Source organism: Panthera onca, chromosome A2 (assembly GCF_046562875.1).
Source record: "Panthera onca isolate mPanOnc1 chromosome A2, mPanOnc1 haplotype 2, whole genome shotgun sequence".
Taxonomy (NCBI): domain Eukaryota; kingdom Metazoa; phylum Chordata; class Mammalia; order Carnivora; family Felidae; genus Panthera; species Panthera onca.
In genome coordinates this window covers 105,704,289-105,724,533 of record NC_138340.1, presented here as the reverse complement: position 1 = coordinate 105,724,533, position 20,245 = coordinate 105,704,289, and the positions used below count along the sequence as shown (strand labels likewise).

General features: G+C 38.8%; 1 long non-coding RNA gene across 1 annotated transcript in view; it reads right to left on the bottom strand.

Annotated features, from left to right (window-relative positions):
- Positions 1–19,148, bottom strand: part of LOC132679225 (uncharacterized) — a 64,762-nt gene extending 45,614 nt beyond the window's left edge. The window contains exons 1-2 of the long non-coding RNA XR_009610020.3: positions 19,026–19,148; positions 13,635–13,730 (exon numbers count right to left, since the gene is read on the bottom strand). This is a non-coding gene — a long non-coding RNA (uncharacterized LOC132679225). The remainder of the gene's footprint in view (positions 1–13,634; positions 13,731–19,025) is intronic.
- Between the last annotated feature and the right edge of the window lie 1,097 nt (positions 19,149–20,245).

Sequence of the window (20,245 nt, the reverse complement as noted above, 5' to 3'; positions counted from 1 at the left end):
AACATTAGTAGTTCGATATGTTAAAACCATATGTATTTCTTCTCACTAGCATATGTTCATAGAGAATATTTCATTGAAAGAAGATTTTTATGTATTGTTTATATAATAAAACCTAATAGACATCATACATGTGTCTATACTGTAGGTTCAGAGACTAATTCAAAACCACAAAACCCTTTGCTTTTAGCCGGACCTAAAACAGCCTCAGCCTTTGAGCTTGTCCTCTTACTGCTGTTTATCTTGCATAGAACATTCTTTTCTGCCTCCTTCCGTCATTTGACTACTTCTTGCTGGTTTTTCCCTCAGCTTAGAACAAACTTCCTCCCAGGGATGCTAAAATTCATGGATGCTCAAGACCTCTGTGGGTAGAATTGTAGCTCATTATAATCCGTTTCTTTTGTAATGCGATGTGTTTTATTTCATGCATGTAAATTTTTTTCTCTCAGGAGGGGCTTATGCCACAAAAGAGGTTAAAGGAGTCCCTCCTTCAAATTCCCATCGTGCCCTGGTCTCCTTCCTAAATCAAAATACTCAGCTTTTGTTTTGTTTTGTTTTGTTTTGGTTTGGTTTGGTTTGGTTTGGTTTTTGCCGCCACCGAAGGAAAGACGCTTCGAGGCAGGGAAACAACAGTATTCACACTGTATTCCTTCTACCCACATGCTGCTTGTACACAGAAAGGGAACAAGAGATATTTGTGGAAAGGACAGATGAATTATATCAACTCAAAGTGGCAAATCTGGCCATTTTATGACATGCAGTAGCCCCACTTGAAAGTTATAGATGGGAATCTAAAAATGGGAATATCAATTATGATTAAATGACATTTGATAGGACAAAAATCTTTCAAATACTGCAGGCCATGAAAAGAATAGATCATGACACGATTAACAGAGTAAAAGCCCCTGAAGGTGGCCTGCCTGACTCTGTGTTTTTCTCACTGCAGCCTGTAAGTTCTCTCCTACGTCACACCCATTCTGGCCCTGGAGAGAATGAAGATAAGAGGCTAAATTTGTAGGGGGCACCTGCGTGGCTCAGTTGGTTAAGCGTCTAACTCTTGATTTCAGTTCAGGTCATGATCTCGTGGTTTGTGAGTTCAAGCCCTGTATCGGGCTCCACACTGGCAGAGCAGAGCCTGCTTGGGATTCTCTCTCTCCCTCCCTCTCTGCCCCTCCCCTTGCTCTTTCTGTTTCAGAAATAAATAAGTAAGCTTAAAAAAAAAAAAAGACCAGTTCTTTGTGACCACTGGCTTCACAATGGCTGGATAAGAATGTCCTTATGGCCCAGGGCAAAGCCTTGTCCCTGAACATAACCAGGTCTCCCAAAAACCCTGACTTTGCTTTCCTGACTTCAGATGCCTCATTGCTATTGTTTTTTTAAGTTTATTTATTTTTGAGACAGAGAGAGACAGAGCATGAACAGAGGAGGGTCAGAGAGAGAGGGAGACACAGAATCCGAAACAGGCTCCAGGCTCTGAGCTGTCAGCACAGAGCCCAACGCGGGGCTCAAACTCACGGACCACAAGATCATGACCTGAGCCAAAGTCGGATGCTCAACCAACTGAGCCATCCAGGCGCCCCACCTCATTGCTATTTAAGAAAACATATTTTACAATGAAAAGGAAGGAGAGAATGGGAGGAGAACTAATATTTATTATGCATGTTATATGTACAAATATACTACAGCTGTCAGGGATAGGTATAACTCTTTTCAAATTATTTTCAAATGGTAAATAATTTGCTCAACATCATGCAGCAATTAAATCAAAGAGCCTGGGGGCGCCTGGGTGGCTTGGTCGGTTAAGCGGCCAACTTCGGCTCAGGTCATGATCTCACGGTTGTGAGTTCGAGCCCCACGTCGGCTCTGTGCTGACAGCTCAGGGTCTGGAGCCTGCTTCAGATTCTGTGTCTCCCTCTCTCTCTGTCCCTCCCCCCGCTCATGCTCTGTCTCTCTCTGTCTCAAAAATAAATAAACGTTAAAAAAAATTTTTTTTTTTAAATCAAAGAGCCAGAGTTAGACCCAAATGTGCACACTGCAAAAGCTAAATGCCTTTTCAGACTAGAATAGGGGGCTAGCTGCTGGGAGAATTAAAGTCATCAAAAGCAGATGGTTGTAAACCCATGTTGATGCCAACAGATGCAGTGATTCCCAAGTATGGGCTTGGGCCAGGACTGTTATCTTCCTCAGAAAATTTATTTCTGATTATGTTAGCCCATGGTCCAAAAGGTTACAATAAGAATGAAAAAGAGGCAGAGCACCTATGTGCTGGACACACAGAAGGGACCTAATTAAAAATGGCTCCTCCCTCTGACATCTTATCTTACTAAGATCGGCCTTTATTTCCATGTGGTGTACCTTCAAAACAATGGGACCATCCTCCTGCCCCTTCCCATGCTACTGGTTTAGATGCTAGTTTCAAACAGAAGTGTTTGTTCACTCTTTTGCAATCCTTCATTTCATAGACTCTAATTCAACATTCACTGTTAGATACCTTGTTATTACATGTATGAAGAAAAAAATACTGCCTATTAAAGTATGACAAGTCAAATGTAACATTCATCCCACTCCAAGCACGTAAAAAGAAATGTGAAAAATGTGCTCCTCAGAATCACTTCAAAACTGTGTCTATGGTAGTAATCTTCAGAGTTTGTCCTACCTTGGAACTGGGCTCTTGTACTCATGACAGTGAGTCCTTGACCTGGTCGACCCTGGACAGTGTGAATTCCCGGACACTTCCAATAATCCAGTCTCCAGCTGCTGGGCAAAACAGCTCAGATGCCCTAAGATTGTCCTTGGAAGAGGGCTACAGGTGACAGCTGTCAGTAGCAAAGAAGCTGGGGAATGGGGGCTCAGTCTCAGTAAAGGGGACCCAGGGTGATCCAGGAGGACAACCACAGCATTCACTGCTGGACATATTTAATGTATGACCAAGACAGGGAAGCTGGTTTCAATGTGTGGGCTGTGGAATAAGTCTACCATCATAAACGCATTTCATATATCCGAGATAAGCGTGACTATATTTTGATCTAAAACAATAATCGCTTCATGAAATATCAGAGAATTTTTAAACAACTCATGCTTTCATGGTTTCTACTGATATCAACTATATGTAATTTATTGTGATGTTTACAAATCAATTTTACTTTTTTCTAGTTTTAGTTTTTTCTAGCTTTTTTAAAAGTTTTTTCTAGATATTAATGGATATCCTCAATGAGAATTATATAAATATTCTGATTATAGGCAGGACAATCTTCTCGGTTGTCTTGATACAGTTCTAGGTTTAATAAGGTGATCTTGCTTCCTATAGATCAGCTAGTTTGTGTCATTGAACCCAAATCTAAGTACTCATTAAGATTCTGAGAATCTGCTGGGAACATTTTTGAACTTGAAAGATGTAGAAATGACCTATTTCTGTTCGTCACTAAAGGATATATGGGATTTGGCATCACAACCTCTATTATTAAAGATTCTCTTTCCTAGAACTATGTTACTGGGCATGACTAATAATAGGATAGCCTCAGGGCAGGGTGTAGCAAGACTAAACCAGGAGAATATGTGTTAGTTCCAAAGACCCAGAGTTCAATTAAATCCAAGAGGGAAAGACAGAACTAAGGGGCAAAGCCAAGGTCAATTATGGTGTCAAGCTAGAAGACGCCAACTAGTGAATGAATAAGTACCCTAGTTAATAGTCGTGGATAAAAGCCAGAAATAAATGAGGAAGCAGCAAATGGGGGTACAAGGAGGATACCCAGCTTAATTCTTGCAAAGAGTATCTTGCTAGCTTAGCCTTCCTTTCAAAACAGGACACTCTTCCTCTGTTGTACAGAGGTAAGAAGGGCATTTTGAAGGCACTGTGTGTGCAAGGATATGGCAATCTTTGTGCTTGATTGAAGCACCACATTGTCTCACATGAAGTCTGTAATTCTCATATCTCTGAAAGATGGTGATTCAAAATCCTGTCAGTGTCATTTCATAGAATTACATTCCACCCAGTATACCAGAGTAACAGCCAACGTCTCTGGGGACCTCCAATTAAAGAGCTGAGACCTATTTAAACTTTGACTTCGTGTAGTTTTTCTTTAGCTTTAATACCACTATTAAATAACATCTATTTAATAGCCCAAGGAAGAGTTTTTGAAAAGTGTTAATGAGAATGTAGCTCACTGTCATCTCACTTGCTCAATGACTCAATTATATGACATTTACTTATGCCCTTTGAATGACAACAGTCATGCCAGCTGCTGGCTGAAGGGGAATTTTCCAGCAGCACTTAAATAGACTGTTTATCTTCATTAGCTCTTTGTTAGAATTCACTCTGAACAGACGTGGAGGCTGTCATTCATCTCAAACAGCCCTATCCCTGTCTTATATGGTTCTGATGTCTGCTTAGCAATTTCTTTTTTGGTTATTCGTTTGATGTTTCAAATTGTGATTGAAATTTTTTTTAATGTTTATTTATTTTTGAGACAGAGAGACAGAATGCGAGAGGGGGAGGAGCAACGAGGGGGGGGGAGGGGACACAGAATCTGAAGCAGGCTCCAGGCTCTGAGTTGTCACCACAGAGCCCAATGCGGGGCTCAAACTCACAAACCATGAGATCATGACCTGAGCCATAGCTGGACACCAAAGCAACTGAGCCACCCAGGCGCCCCTAAAATTGTAATTTATAATATCAGCACGCTTTCATACATTCAATGCACTAATCCTTATCCAAATTTAATGTTTCTACATTTTTCTATCTTAAAATTATAACTACCATGTACGTGCAATTCATTTTTATTCTATAGTCTACTTGAAAAAGATAAGTAAAATAAATAGAATAAAGGTCTCATAACCAGGATTTATATCAAATTCAGATGCCTTTGTCAATGTGTTACAAAGGTAGTTCGTAAATTATTTCCTTGGCACGTAATGACAGTAAACTCTCAGCCGTGATGCTTGAACAATAGGATGGTGTAGTCACTTAACAATTTCCCTACATAACAGCCTTCATTTGCAATCTTTAAAAAATGTATAACACTAAATCTATACTGAGTAGTCATTTTTTGATCATTTAAAGGATATATTTCTATTGCTGCAGAGAAAAATTACGAAAGTGACTAATAATAGAGATTACTACTAAAGCATGAAGGTTAACAGAGTTTTCCACATGTGGTTGTATGAATTTTGTACTTCAAAAGGGGGTTAACAAGTCCCCATGTTTACAGGATCTTTGAAGTGGTGTTAAGGTTGAGTCGGGTTCGAACAAATAAACAAGATAATTGGTAAAAAAGAGAAGAAAAATCTATTTCCAGAGCAGCTGAGAAGTATATTAATCACATCATTTCCAAGGGGAATGCTTGGCCCATAAACCTCAGCACTGCTTTAAAGAACTCCTCCCCCACTGCCTACTAACAATTTTATTTATATTCCTAAATACCAAGGTACATTTGTAAAGGAAGCAATTTTAAATACTGGTCTGACTACTGTAACAAATGACAGAGATATTTTGTTAAGCTAGTTTTCCATAGCATAAAGTCAAGTAGACGCTTCCTTGTTTCCAAATATATATTATTAAAATAAATAAATAAAAATAAATGTCTATTATTTATCATATGCTTACTATATTTGAGGAACCGCTAAGGGGCTACATGAGTACTGCCCTTTAAATTGCTATGCAACTTGAAGGGTCTTTGAATTGGGTGTTCTCTCAGCCTGGAATGTTTTTCCCCAACTGAATAACTGTTCCTGGCTCTATTACAAGTTTTAGCCTTTCTTAACAATATATCAACAAGCAGAGCTCTCAGCGTTGTCCCTGTCACGTCAATGTGTTTATCTCTTTCAAAGCACTCTTCCAAATCTATAACTGATTTACTTATTTATTTGTTAACTTGTTATGCCTACCTTCCAACTCATCCAATAGAATTTCCAGTAGGGCAGACCTCTGAATCCCTACCTTGGTACATCATAAACACTGACAAAGTATAAATTGAGTGAATATATGAATGTTTGATAAGCATTATTTCATTTAATCCTTCAAATAGTCCCACGTAATCATTTCAAAGGAATTAAGGTTCAAAGAGAGTAAGAATTTTGCCTGAGGTCATTTGAGCAGTCAGGCAGCACAAGGATTAAGCCATGCTCTTAATCTTTATGGATTGTTCACCTCTCAAACTAGTTTCACTTAACAATATTATTGTCTTTGCAGCACCTGCACTAAAAACCTGAAGAATGGTTCCTTTCTTTTATACCCCCACCCGAACAATTGTTTACCAGGTGCACCTAGCCTCCCCAGCCAGCTCTCTTCCCCATCCCTGTCTACACAATCTTAGTTTTGGCCCTCACCATTTCTCATCAACATGGCCCTTGGCCTCCCAACTGGTCTCCCTGCTATACGTGACTTCCCTATCCTCAACACTTCTACCGGGATGACTGTACAGATTTAATACTCCTGTTAAAATCTCTTAGTGGCTTCCCCAACTTTAGGATAAAATTCACACTCCTTAGCTTTACAACCCCCTTGAAAACCTGGCTTCTGTTATATCTTCTCATATTTACTTCTCTTACTCCCTACATTACTATGTTTGGTGCATGAAACATTGACATTCTTCTATGTCCTGTATTTTAAAATTTATTTTTAAATGTTTATTTATTTTTGAGAGAAAGAGAGAGTACAAGCAGGGAGGTGCAGAGACAGAGGGAGAGAGAAAATCCCAAGCAGGCTCTGTGCTGTCAGTTACAAAGCCCAAAGCAGGGCTGGAACTCACAAACTGCGAGATCATGACCTGAGCTGAAGTAGGACACTTAACCAACTGAGCCACCAGGCACGCCTATCCTGTATTTGTATATTTCCTCTTAATATGTTTCCCCCACTTTTTTGCCTGATTCACATCTATTTGTCCTTTACAACTCAGAACAAACATCATTTCTTAAAAGTTCATCCCAGATCTACTCCCCCTATTACCACCACCACTAAGCTGAGTATGCCCCTGCCCTGGCCTGCCATAGACCCCAGAATAAGTCTCAATACCATGACATGTCACAGCATGCAGTAGTTGTCACATTCTGTAGTTTTGTGGGGTTTTTTTTTATTATTTTTAAAAAGTACAGCAGTACTTGACGGACTCCCTGAGGGCATGTCCCTAACATATGTAGCACCTGGTAAACAATAATGATTCAGCAGGTATTTGTTGAAAGAATGAATCAAAGAACAGATATATTTTTTAACGCGATTACAAATAAGTTCAATAAAGAAAAGAAAGTAAAGTGAGAATAATTAAATAGTGTCAGGAGCTATGCCTCAGAAGCACACACTATTCTGTTTCATACTGTGGTGCTGCAGAACCTTCCATGGGACTGCATTATGAGCGCTCTTCGCTGATCAATGCAGTCGCCCAAATATCTGCAAAGTACTATGCCCAGTACAAGGGAGGATATACAAATAAGACAGTCAGCCTGCTTTGGAAGCTTACAAACTAATGGGAGAGACACATCATTTTCCAAAGGAATTCATATGAACCCCATGACTTCCTTTTATTCAAGATACACGACCTGAAAATTCATCAGAAATCATTTGATCATTTTCAACTAACAAATTTTCTCGAAATGCCAGATTGCCTCTAATGATTGATTTCATGTATTTGCTCTAACACTCTCCTTTTGGAGACCGAGTTCAAAGACCGTATAAGTTGCAGAGCAACTGCATGTTCATAAATTCAGTGGCCACTTAAATGTATGCTTGATTTTTTTTTTGATCTTACTGCAAAGAAAAAGAAAAAAAAAAAAAAAACTCTGGATTAGAGTCCTCCTGAGAAATAACTTTTTAGCCAGGCTCACCAAACCTTATTTTGCAGATTTCAGAGATGCATAATGCTATATATAAATTTCAGGCAGGGATTCCTAGAGAGCAAGGAGAGGGCCCCCCAGCCAAACTGCTCAGGGGACACCGATCTGCAAACAAAAAGCAAGGTGGAATTTTTTTTTTCTTGTGGGCCTTGAAGAATCATTTTGCTTTGCCTTTGTCCAGGTTTCCATGGAAACCCCTCTCCTGGAAATGTGCGGTTCTTCCCAGCCCTCGTCACGAATGCAAGGAAGGAGACAAGGAGACAAACCTGAAGTTGTATTCTATTTTAGTGCTGCCATGAGTTGATGAAATAAAGGGATATTGTTATATTCATAAAGAAGTCAGTCAACATGAAAATGAGTATAATGAGCAAACAATTGGTTGGATGATAACTTTAATTTTCCTTCTGCCTTTGAGTAGGATATAATGTAGGGATATAATGTAGGGTTTTGGTTTCTTACCTAATATATGAAATAATGAACAGTATAATGGCAGTCCAAGGGTACCAATAATCAGCCTAATAGTTACTTCATCCTGGGAACTTAGGCAAAATGAAATACACATTTTCAAAACAATAGAAGTAGGCCCAGAAATTACTTTTTGATCTCTAAGAAACAAGTCAGGAAAATTCCACTTTAAGGACAGGAAGAAATAGTGGACATTATGGTTTTTGTTGGGAAAGAATTTGATGTTGATGTTGGCGAAGAAGGTCACTGTTACCTACAAACAGACCCAGGAAGTGTTACGAACAACCAATACACCAATAATATCATGTATTGTAAGAGAAGCAGAGAAATTCCCCAAACTCACAGGAACAGAGCAAGGAAAAGCAAACTGTCAGAGTTCTGTATATGAGAAAGAGGGGAAGCAATGTTTATAAGTCAGGCAATATAGGCTGCATACCTCAGTGACTTCTGCCAGGAAGTGTTTACTCACACGAAAGAGCTGGTTTTACAATTACTGAATTACAAACTGCAAAATGTGCTATAGAAGAGAAGTACAGGGGCACCTGGATGGCTCAGTCAGTCAGGTGTCTGACTTCGGCTCCACGAGAAGATGTAAGGGAAAAGCATTACCTTACTTACGTTACTTCCCCCGCAATAATCCCTTGGGTTAGATGCTGTTATTATCCTGTTTCACAGGAGCTAACAGAGGCATGAAGAAATTTCCCTCAAGGTCAACCAGGAGCTAAATATTGAAGGGGCTCTGTGCTATCGGTACAGATACTGCTGCAGATCCTCTGTCTCCCTCTCTTTGTGCATCTCTTCTTTTCATGTGCACTCTCTTTCTCATAGATGGATAGATAGATAGATAGATAGATAGATAGATAGATAGATATTGGAGCCCGGATTTGAGCCAGTGCTGGTCTGTCAGGGTTCATGATCTTGCTCCTATGTCACATGATTTTTTGAAGTAGCTGTCTCAATTTTATTCTAAATGTTGAAGTTATGAATTCTAGGCAGGGCCACTTGGATGGCTCAGTTGGTTAAGCATCCAATTCTTGATACCGGCTCAGGTCTTGATCTTGCAGTTGTGAGACTGAGCCCCATGTAGGACTCCGGGCTGAGCGTGGAGCCTACTTGGGATTCTCTCTCTCTCCCTCTCTCTTTGCCCCTCCCCCACTCATGCTTGCTCCCTCTCTTTCTCTCTCTCTCCCTCTCTCTCCCTCTCTCCCTCTCTCTCTCTCTCTGCCCCCCCCCACTAGTGCTCTCTCTCTCTCTCTCTCTCTCTCTCAAAATAAATAAGTAAACATTTAAAAAAAAGAATTCTAGAGAGATAAAATATATTTGTCAGGAGATGCTAGAATGTGTGTGATGTCTGGATCCCTCTGATTTATTTTCTTAATAAGTACCGAGAAATTCTCCTTTAAGGAATCCTTCGGAATCAAAATGACTCATTCAAATACTCATGAATTTGCCTATCTAACGACATAGGCACATCCCAGTTAGGATTCTCAAAGCCGACCCAGTGGCTGGGCTGGGAAGTCAGCGTGTTCACATCACTACGCAAGAACGTAAGTTTGAAATCTACGGTCTCCCCACTCACCCCTCATTCAGATCTTCTCTCGGACTTGCCCTTGCCACCCCTCACCCACTTTATTATCCTGGTAAGTGCTGGTCATTTTAACTCAACTATAAACAACTTGGAAGGTAGAAGACACATATTACTTATCTTTGTACCATAGTGACAAGCATAGTACTATGTCACTATAGGTATTCAGTTGTTAAATAAGTTAATGTGCTTACTGTCTAATATTTTATACTTTCATTAAATATTATTGTTTCAGGGGCGTCTGGGTGGCTCAGTCGGTTAAGTGTCCGACTTTGGCTCAGGTCATGGTCTCACAGTTCATGGGTTCGAGCCCCACAGTGGGCTCTGTGCTGACAGCTCAGAGACTGGAGCCTGCTTCAGATTCTGTGTCTCCCTCTCTCTCTCTCTCTCTCTGCCCCTCCCCCACTCACACTCTGTCTCTCACTGTCTCTCTCTCTCAAAAATAAATAAATGTTAAAAAAAGAAAGAAAATGTAAAAAAAAATATTGTTTCAACCAGATTCAAAGTTCACCATAATACATTCACATTATCAGCTAATTTTGATTTTTTTTTCCCCAGGAGTCTTATTTCTGTTAGAAACTTATTAGCTACTGTTATGGTAACATTATTCTGAGATCTGACTGGAAATGAATCAAGCTTCCTTTTTCATGAAAAGCTGTAGAAAAGGATGGAATATCAATTCGTTTGATATGATCCTTAGACCTCCTACTTCTCTGGAAATAAAGGCTTTCATAAGTTTTTCTCTTAGTTGTTCTGCCGTTTTCTCTTTCTTCTTCAGAACTGTAAGCTTTGCAATCTTATCGGTAGCCTCCCGTGATGTCTCACCATAAACAATAAAGAACAACCTATGGGGCTTTTTCTTAAGAATATGTTCTGGTATCCACCCTGGTGAAACATGGTACAAAACACCTTGAAAACATGTGATAATGTCAACAAAATGTCCTCAAAAGTGGAGTGATCCTGTTACCCCAGACTACTCACCCAAGGAGGAGGAAGGAGCTATGATCTTGCCATTTTGGTAAAGATGAGTCCTGTAAGAACACAAGACCTGACTCATCTCATCAGATCCTCTTAACTTCAATTTAGTTCAAACATTTACTAAGCACCTACTATATGCCACACGCGATAAGAGATACTGCCACTAGAAACGTGAATCAAGGTGCACACCTGCCCTGAAGACAGGGCATAGAAATGGATAGTATCTTCTAGTATGAGAGAAACAAGATCTCTCCCATCCCACACCTCCCACCTTCATGCCTTCCTCCCCACACACAGACAGCAACTCTTTTTCCCCATAGGAATTCAAGTAGAAGAAATTATATAAACTTTAATAACATAAAGACAATGCAATGACTAACTGCCTTGGACTCATGATCTTCCTCATCCCATAATATCTTTTCTGAAAATGTCCCACAGTCTCCAAATTTTTCCACCCCAGCCTCCAACTGTGGACCAGAAATTAACAAAATTTCTTGACTCTTGGTCTCTAATCTCTGGTGATGAACATTAAAAGTACAGTGGGGATTCTCTATTTCTTTCAACGTTTGCTTTGAAATCCTTGAAACCCCTGAAAAGGATACTTCCCCCGCACCCCATAGCATCCAAATCCATCAATGTCTTTTATTGTCTATTGATTTTTATGGAACTCTGTATTTCAATATTTCCTAATGCATGTTCTTCATAATGCTAGTCCAGGGGATACTTAGGGAAAGATGGTGGCTTTTGAGGAGAGAGTTGTATGGTCAAATAATCTTGAAAAAGTCTACATACTACCTATCTTTCAGACATTCATAAGACATATTATGAGAAGTATGAGAAGTCTTGGAGAAGTCTTGCAATATAGAAGTTCAATTAATTTCATTTCACTTGGCACTTCCATAACTTAGTCAAAATACTCTTTGATCTTAAAACATAATAACCTGAGAAATTATTTTTTCACAGAACACATTTAGAAAACAATATTATAAGTTGATACCTTTGGAATTATTTGTCTAAGAATAGGAAACTTCCATTCTCCAGAGCTAAAATCTTATATTTCATCCAACAAATATGTATTGAGTGTCTACTATCTGCTAAGCACTTAATTCCCACTTGTTAATTTGAGTCTTATCCAAACGTCAGGGGTCAATTATGCCCCCAATTGTTATTTTGTTATTAGCCCTGTTACAACAATATTCTTTCTTTTCAGTAGTTGATATTCAGTTATATTCCTTTCACCAAGCTTCAACCTTAACCCTGCATCCAGTTACTGGGTTTTCATGCTGTCCCAAACATGTCGGAGTCTCTCTTTTTGCTTCCTATCCAGTTCCTTCTGAACTGAGTCCTACTTATCCCCACCAAGGCATCCTCGAAAGTGGAACCAGGTCTCTGAGGAGGAGTGCTCACATCTGGGCCTTTCAGGTTGCCAAGCACCTATCTTAAGTCCCCCATGCTATACTATGTTCATTTTTCTCAGGCCCTCCATGACTCACACTGTGATTTCATACGCTGTGCTCCTGGAATGACTCCCAAAGATTTCCAGTTTTCTCTGTTGTACAACAGCCAAGCCCTAGTTGTCAAAATTCTCTTTTCCCTTAGTTTCTAGAACTGTGTAGCTCTATTTGATTTTTCCTCCTTCCCCTCTGAATACTCCTTTCCACATCTCTCTGGATTTTATTTTTAGCTACAGTTTCTTAAACACAGTCTATGCTCAGGCAAAATCCCAGGCCCTATGCTTTTCTTTTTCTGCACTCTCTCAACAGTAGTTCATTTACCCTCAACACTTCAACCACAGTAGGAAAAATGATGAAATGTTAACATTTGACTTATCTTTAATCTTTTCTGAATCTTATAAACTTATGAAGACTGAATGTGAATATTCTGAGTGAGGCATTCATAAAGAGCATGTTAAACACTTCAAAAACTCTGGGTACAAAAATATGTACCCAGAGAATAGAAGCCAATAAGCATAAATACCATTTAAGTTGGTATTCAAAATCTAAATCCGTTTTTGTTTTCCATGACGATTTTGGAAAACATACATTCCAAAATATCTAATACATCTTTCCTCCAGATGATGTACGAAGTTTTGATTTCCATTCTGTCTGCATCATTAAATACTCATGTCAAAAAAACATTAAAAGAAATGCTCCACATGTCATTTTAACAAACATCTTAGATAAATCAGGAGTTGAAGATGTGTTCATATATGAAAGTGGTAATTCACTGACTCAGTAATAGAACAATCGATTCATTTTTCAGTAGTAGTAATAGATTGTTATAATAATAATAATACATTACATTTGTGATTTTTTAGGTTCCTCAATTATTTTCACGCTGCCTTCCAGTCAGATTCCAGTGAAAAATGAGGAGTTGAAATCAGAATCTCCATTTTACCATTTGGATATTGGGCCACCAAAAGTTCAAGTGACTTGTTAAGATTATGTAATTGAATCAGAATCCAAAATAAGACAACTGCTCTCTCCTGTTCTTCCAGTATGAGACTCTGAATATCTTCACACAGTCTCCTGTAATCACTTCTATGAAGAGTGAGCAATTTGGCTGAGAAAAGTGGCAGTGTAGTACAACACGTAAATTTTGAAATGCTGTCCTATGTGACAGGTAAGGAAAAGTGAAACCCAGAAGTGTTATGATTTGGCCAAGTTCAGAAAGATATAAAAACCATTGCACAACAGAAATATAAAACCCATTAGACAATAAAGTTAAACTCTGAAATCTCAATTGCATGGATAATGTCAGGATAGATAATATGACTATGCTTTACCTTTTCTAGTGTCTTCAGCAGTTTCTGAGCACGTCTTCTGGTTTATGTCTCATCTCCAATGTTGAAGCCGAATTTGTCCTCTACCACATCTCAGAGCTAATTTACAGAGAATAAAATGACGCGAGGTGAGTTAGTTAATGAGGTCAATGGCTGAATATCTGTACTATTTTGAGGTTACTAGGCTGAAAGTGGCTTTTTAAAAAGCCTGTCCTTTACGGGTGCCTGGCTGGCTCAGTCGGTGGAACATGCAACTCTTGGTGTTGAGGTTGTGGGTCTGAGCCCTATGTTGGGTATAGACATTACTTAAACATAAAATCTTTTAAAAAAATTAAAAATAAAGTTTGTCCCTTATAAACTTCTTTTCCCCTCTTGCAGAACTATTGTTGGGAACACACCAGTAATATCTGAAGTGAACACAGGTTCATGAGTGGATGTGTCCTGCCAAATCAAAGATAGTTTGATATTCTCTTTAAAAAACAAGACTAAATAAGTAAATAAAATCAAATAAAATAAATATTAAATTAAAAAAATAAAAAATAAATAAATAAAAACACTATACTTTTTAGGTGTAATAACACTTGAAAATAGCCATACATTGTGGAAAACACCTATAAAGCACTTCTGATTTTTACTGTTTTCTAGATCTTTGGCTGACATTTGTCTCCACTCTTCTTCAGTGTATTTGCATACTTCTTACTTTCTGTGGATAAAAGCTGGCTTCTAGATTTCTTTAACAGTTAACTGCTGGTATAATACAGATACTACCATATGAGAAGAAATTTCCAAAGACAGTAGTAAATGACTTTTTTAATGATTTAATACCACTCATCTCACAGGCAGCAATAATAATGCAATACATGGAAACAGTACAGAAACACTCGGTTAGTTTTCAACTTCTGTTTTGATATATGAATAAACACATATCTGGTTTTAACATATATTTATTCTTAGTATTTTTAAAAGTTAGAAATTTAACCATGTACATGACTTTGAAGTGGTGAGAAGGGTGGAACCAGACCTCAACAGCCACCCAGACTCTACTAATCCGGCTAAAAGTCACTCACATCTTAGCCTCCATTTCTCTTTTTATAAAAATGGTAACTGTCAAGTCCACCCGGAAGATCACCACCAAGATTCAATATCACAACAAATTGCCCATTTCCTAACAAAGAATGTGAAAAACAGTATATCTTTTTCATTTCTTTCTCACTACCGTCTTTTTATTTTTTTAAATACAATTTATTGTCAAATTGACTTCTATACAACACCCAGTGCTCATCCCAACAAGTGCCCTCTTCAATGCCCATCACCCACTTTCCCCTCTCCCCCAGCCACCATCAACCCTCAGTTTGTTCTCAGTATCCAAGAGTCTCTTATGGTTTGCCTCCCTCTCTCTATAACTTTTTTTCCCCTACCCCTCCCTCATGGTCTTCTGTTAAGTTTCTCAAGATCATCTTTGCTTTTATACTTCTCCAGTAGAACCATATTTATTCTGTCTGCATATCTTAAATTTTAAATGCATGTAACAATTTCTACTTCAATGGGGCATCTGGGTGGCTCAGTTGGTTAAGTGTCTGACTTCGACTCAGTTCATGATCTCTCGGTTAGTGACTTTGAGCCCTGCGTTGGGCTCTGTGCTGACAGCTCCGAGCCTGGAACCTTCAAATCTGTGTCTCTGTCTCTTTCTGCCCCTCCCCTGCTCGTGCTCTGTCTCTGTCTCAAAAATAATTACACATAAAAATCTTTTTTCTAGTTTGTTACTGTGTAAATCTTCTACAAGTAAGGACTCTGAACTCATTTCTCTGATTTCGAGCACAAAGGATATGATTTTAAGTCTGTCGTTATTTTTGGCCCAGAGCAGGGAGAAATTTATTGATTTGTCATCTTCCTAAATTCTATCACATTATGTTCATGATCTTTTTCATATGTTTATCTAAAAATGAAGTCTTTTTTCTTTTACTGCTTTATTTATTTTTCAAGAGAGAGAGTGATTGGGAAGGACCCACAGTGAGCTCTGTGCTGACAAGGTGACAGCAACAGCACGATGCAGGGCTCAAACTCGCAACTGGCAAGCTCATGACCTGAGCTGAAGTCTGAAGCACAACCGACTGAGCCACTCGGGCGCCCCTAAAAATACAATCTTTTTTCTTTCCTAGCTTCAATTTGTAGCCATGTTGTCCCATTCAGGCATTTACCCTATATATTCCAAAACTCAAGTCTGTACATGACACCAACTGCTTCTCCCAGTAATTCTTCTCATGTGAAAGTTGCAATCCAAAACATATCACAGGCATCCACTGTCTGGAAAAACTAAAGTGTTTACACCTGACACCAACCCGAAACTCTACAGAGTAAAAGGCAGTCATGGTTCTCACTGACAGTTACTATTTCCTTCCCTAGTAATTAATATCCTTCTTTGAAAATTTTGCCTGGAGCTCCTACTGTTAGAACAAAGAATCACAAATGACATTGCACCTAAAATAAGGCAGTCAATGTTTTAGAGATTTGTAATGAACGACACCCTCTCTGTGGGACACACAGGGCTGCTATGACACTTTTCTGGTTTCCTAGAAATGAAAGTAACCTAACCACATCAAGGAACACTAGCACATTCTAGTTACACTGGAGTATTTGCTCAGCATTAACTGGTTTACTTCTATCAATCTAATTCCATATTTTTTAAATTTCACCTTGTAATTTAATAAGGGATCTTGAAATCATATTAGTGTTATATACAACATTTTACTAAGTGAAGGAGAATAGAACAATATGGAATGGATTGGAACAAAACAAATCAAAAAGGAAAATATCAGAGTATACCACATGCAACATGGACAAATATTAAAATGGTATTTTGTGAAACTTTTGTTTTATTTATATATGTGTGTGCATGTACGTGTGCATGTGCCTGGGTGGTGATGTAGGAGGTATTTCATATTGTGCACCACAGCAAAAAAACTCTTTGATAGTCGGTGAGCCGGTGTAACAGACACCTATATCAGCCACCCAGACACTTCAAGGAAGGGCTTATTGCCCAGCTGTTGAAAGTGCTGTCACCAGACACCCTCAGCTATCAGCCCCTTCAGGGATCACCTCTGCTACAGAGAGACGCCTCCCAACTCAGATGAAACCTGGCCATTCCTAAGGTGTCCCACACCCAACCATTGACACAGGAGGAAAAAAGACGAGGCTATTTTGTTCCAAACCGAGACAGGTCTAAAAGGCCACTTTAGTTTCATAGCTCCCGACGGGGTCAGTGAAGACGGTTGCTCAGATCTGCATAGCAGTTCAATCTCTCCCTCTACCCAGTCTTGTTTCCTTTCTCTGTCTTCTACAGATGTTGATCCAAGGCCCTTCCTAATAAACATCCTACACACTAAACTGCTACCCACAGAACCCAAATTGTGACATCCAATTGAGGGAGTAACAAGTTACGTGGCCCAAGTCGGCTAAAAAGGCCAAATGTATAATAAGCAAAACATCCTTACATAAAATATAGTGCTTACTTTTTCAACGGCCCTGCAAAGTCAAAGGCTCCCATTACGACCATACTCGGTTTACGCTATCGGCTGCTAATGCATTCGATCAAAATGGGCACAGCTGTTTCTTAAAGATCCTTAGTTTGTTACCACTTTTCCCCCTAAACTTTCACAACTGTCTTATCAAGTGGAATATGCTGAGGTGGCTGTGAGTGATGCTTCATTTCTTCTGCCAGCCTACTCACATCCATTCCAACTTAGCAGCTCTATGGTTACTCTTCCTTTGTCCTACAGTGATAAAGCCATTCATAGGGAAAGGCGACAGGAGAGGGTATTAATAGAGAACCCTTCAGATAAATACCAGGTGATTTCCCTCAAATGTGAAATTTAAGAAACAAAACAAATGAACAAAGGGGAAAAATGTGAGACAAACCAAGAAAATAGACTCTTAACTTTAGAGAACTGAAGGTCCCCGGAGGGAAGGTGGGTGGGGAGTTGGGTGAAACAGGTGAAGGGGATTGAGTACACTTATGATGAGCACTGCGTGTAACGTATAGAACTGTTGTATTGCTATCTTGTACATCTGAAACCAATACAACACTGTATGTTAACTATTCTGGACTGAAAATTAAAAACTTAAAAATTTTTAAATATAATTAAAAAAAAAACTTTTTTAATTAAAAAAAAAAAAAAAAGTGAACCTTCCATGTTGTGTTAAGTATTATCCAAGGAGAAATGTTGAAAAAGCTGTTTAATAATTAGGCTGTGTTTTCTCACAGCAGGTGAATACTCTCATAAAAAGCTAGTTTGTTTTCTAGAATATAAATATTGGCACCAGGGCCTGACTCAATTATTCTGACTGATTAATTTGGTCGGATGAGTAAAAGCTTAAAAGAATCCATCGATTCTGGTTTGCTTGTTCGTTCGCTTATTTATGTATTTATTTTTAAATGAAAATACGTGTTTGCTCAGGCATCCTGCTGTCACACAGCATATCTCTAGCAACTTGACTCCACTTTGAGAGTTGAGTTCCCTTTGTTTTCTTCCTCAAATATATTTTGATGTGTGTCCTCTAGATAGGAACTAATGGTGGTAAGCGGATCAAATGTAAGGGGGAATTTTTTTTTTTAACAAAAGATGAAAAAAGTCAAAGAAATTTTAAGTAGAAAGATTCCCAAGTAAGGTCATTAGCCAAGTGCCTGTTAATTGGATAAATATGCATTTAATGTTGAATATTTCAGTCAAATAAAATCATTGTATACATTTCAGCAAAAATTGGCATACTCACACTTTTAATTTCGAAAGAAAAATAACGATCAGTTACTGCAGTCTTTTCTTTTTTCTTGAAGCAAGTAAATTTAGATAAATAGAAAGACTGAGAAGTAGCAGTGGATCTGTTGAGCTTTCCAAAAAAAAAAAAAAAAAAAGAGATTTCTTTTCTTCCATGCTCAGAATACACTCACAGGGGAGATGGACTATCAGGTAGGTCTGAGTAACGGGAATGGAATAACAGCTCTGACCCGCGTTCCCAGCCACCACGTGAATGAATGAGAGGAAACAGCTGCAGCCTAAGTTCTCTCAATAAAGTGATGCAGGGATTCCGTGTGACCTGGCATTCACAGTGTCTCGATGGTCAGTCAGGCCTCTTTGTTTCTCATGTATTTTCTATGCTGGGAATGTTTCCCTGGCTTTTCAGCCTCCTCCCAGACCTGTCAGTCCACTTAAGAAGTGTAGCAACTATGACTGCCTGAAGTGGTAACACCAGAACCAGGCCCCCATCTGCCTTTTCTTTCACACCATAAATAAAGCTATTGTCTACATTAAGATGACTGAAAAGGCCCAGAGACACAATGGAGGTTGAAAGAAGACCCGTCAAAGATGCATTAGCAAATAGAGCTGTAAACTAACTTACCAGGGCCAGACAGCCTGCAGGAGGGGAGTTCTTCTCACTGAAAACTCCCGTCCTGTGTACCTGCACTCACAAAGCAACAATTTTCCTCTGGCTAGACTGTAGCTGTATTCACACCGGTCACCTGTCCCTGTCATAAGCAGAAGAATCACATGATTCCACATGAAGGACAATGAGTAGTATCCATTCTACTGAAGGTCTGACCTCTAGAGCAGACACATAATTTCAGGCTTTTATCACAGGGACTTCTTTCGTTGTAAGACCTTTCTGTTGACTTGAGGACTTGGATTCAACAAAACCACTGAGAAGACTGAAGATTATCTCTTTCTGCAGTGAGATATCTCCACTGAGGATGAGATGCAGTTTTTCACAGTGCCATTCAGTTACTCTGATGACGAGTGAGTTTCAGAGGATGATAGGGACTGCTGCTATTTCTTTCAAAGTGCAAATTTCAAATCACTCTACATGGCAAGGGGGAAAAGTCTAGACCCTATTGCGTAGTATATCTGTAGATACTCAAAAATTAATGCAAAAAAAGAGAGAGAGAGAGAGAGAGAAGATCTAAGCACACACACACAAAAAAAAAACCCTTAAATAATTAAGTCATGTTAACTTTCATCACACTATCTGAATAATTTCTAATGTCCCGTCAATAAATGGAAAAACATCCACACACTGGCAGCTTTATACACTCAAACTCATACATAACAAATATTTTGTGCCATGATATAATTTCAAGATAATTTGGCACTGGTACTGATGCAAAGTTACTATTCTGGCTTTCGGTCGCATTTATTCTCTTCTGACATAATATCTGGATTCCATCCCACAGAGTCCTTCAGTGGTTTCCTTTAAGCGACTTCCAAACAGTTTAAATTAACCATCCTCTCCAAGAGAGAAGAGCTTAATCCTTCTCTAATTATATGACCTAATCATGAACTGTAAAAGTAAATGATGTTAATTAGTATGACAGACTGGGAATAAAAGGGGCAGAAGAAAAAAGAAAAGGTTTTTTGTTTTTTTGTTTTTTTGTTTTTACCCTTTCACCCCCGTGAGTGGCTTTCCTATAAATAGTTTGTTGCTCAAAAAGAATTTTCAATGTGATTTCTTTAAATAGTAAGCATAATCCAGGCTGGACCATTCCCAATCTCCCTGTTGTATTTTTTTTTCCTTTTTTTTTAAAGAAAATTAAACATTCTCAATAACACTAAGACAGTTTCTCT